Source organism: Ananas comosus, unplaced genomic scaffold (genome assembly GCF_001540865.1).
Source record: "Ananas comosus cultivar F153 unplaced genomic scaffold, ASM154086v1, whole genome shotgun sequence".
Classification (NCBI taxonomy): Eukaryota; Viridiplantae; Streptophyta; class Magnoliopsida; order Poales; family Bromeliaceae; genus Ananas; species Ananas comosus.
Window position 1 is genome coordinate 12,745 of NW_017891679.1, and position 1,613 is coordinate 14,357.

Here is a 1,613-nt window from a genome sequence, read left to right on the forward strand (position 1 = left end):
TTTCGCAGCTCTGGACCAGTGGGTTGCTGGTTGGAAGCTTGAAAGGTAAACGACTTGATGATTTTCCGTTATCGGCACTCTAGTCGTCGATTTGAGTATTTCAGATTTTTGCTCTTGGCTGTGCTAAACTGAGAATTCAGCTATTATAAATGAGATAATTAGCTGTGAATTAACCTTCTTAGACCTGGGATAAGCTACCTGGAAGCTTAATTGGAATATTTAGTCCTTTATGAAGCTAAAATCGGAACTTAAGGCACTAAGTTGTGCGAATTGATGCAAATTGGGATTTTTTTCTTCGCGGCAGGTCTTCGAGCCTCGTTGAGCTGAACTTGTACTCTTTGAAGCTGGTTTGGGAGGTATTCTAACCTGAGGTAAGCAGGGAATTTTAGTTAGGAACTGAATTCGCAAGATTTCGCCTATTATAGCTTATAATCGACTATATTGATGCCGTCTCGAAATTGTTCGCAGCGAGAGGGTGTTTGACCCTTGGACCGCCTTCGTCTGGTCTTGGAGGACCTTCTGGAAGCTTAACGTGAGGTATTGAACTAAGCCCAACAGGGATTTAAGCTTTTCCAATGTACAAAGTGTAATTGCGCCGAAATTGGCCTTTTCGATCGTAATTTTGATACGATATGTATACTTCGTGTTCAGCAGGATTGCGACCTAGTGGAGTTGAACTTTGGAACTTCTTGGACTGTTTTGGAGCCTAGTACTAGGTGGGTCGGACCTAACCAGAGCAAGTGGAGCTCCCCTATGTTCTATATGTGCTATAGAATTAGTGTTGTTGTGCGCTTTAGTGTTTGATATAGGACTTGAGAAGTAAATTGACTTGAAATCTCTATAAAGTAGAGAACACATATACATGAACGTATTTATCTTTATATTCCATTCAGTTGAATGACTTATGAACAAGTGTAGAATACACTTATGAAATGTAGAGAACAATGACATTCTCTTTTACTCGCTTGATTACATGTAGAAAACTATGACATGCTTGTTCCTATGTTAATAGTGCCATGATAGTGAAAGATCCTAATGCCATATGTAAATTAGCATTACTCCTGTATGCTTACTAAACTAGTGGATTCTAGTTGTTGTGAATATTTGTTATACTGAAATGTCGATCAAAGGATCGAGAGCGAGAACATTGCAAATGAAAACATGATAATTGAGACATGTTGGACTGTGAACTTTGCTTGCTTGCCATCGTTCTCATTCGCACACGCTTGTGAGGGTAGCTCCCTACAAGCCGGCACTCCGGAGTTGGCCTATGCGACAGTTGCTCGCCCGTGCGGGATTGGGTGCCGAAGTGGATTGCCGTGGGGAGTGTATACTACCACGGGGCCATTAGGCGCGGCGCAAGCTGGACTACCTTGGGTAGGTCCCTGTGAATGAAAGGAAAGTACTAAATGAAAAAGGACAGTAATGAATGTTTATTACTTAAAGTGTACAGTAGTCACTTTTATATTCGTGCTTATACTCATGTCTATGTTCATGATTACAGAAGTTGCTATATCTCTTTTATGCAAACGGTTCATTACTGTAGAAAGCTATTACATGTTGATTACATGCTTATTACTTATTAGCATCATGCTTATAAATCATGCAATTAT

At 40.4% G+C, this 1,613-nt stretch overlaps 1 long non-coding RNA gene across 2 annotated transcripts; it reads left to right on the forward strand.

Annotated features, from left to right (window-relative positions):
* The first annotated feature begins 268 nt into the window (after positions 1 to 268).
* Positions 269 to 700, forward strand: LOC109705067. Of its 2 annotated transcripts, none has more exons than XR_002214603.1 (3): positions 269 to 371; positions 469 to 537; positions 652 to 700. It is a non-coding gene; the product is annotated as an uncharacterized LOC109705067 (long non-coding RNA). The 2 variants fall into 2 exon arrangements; XR_002214604.1 differs by having other exon boundaries at positions 655 to 672.
* The last annotated feature ends 913 nt before the right edge of the window (positions 701 to 1,613 follow it).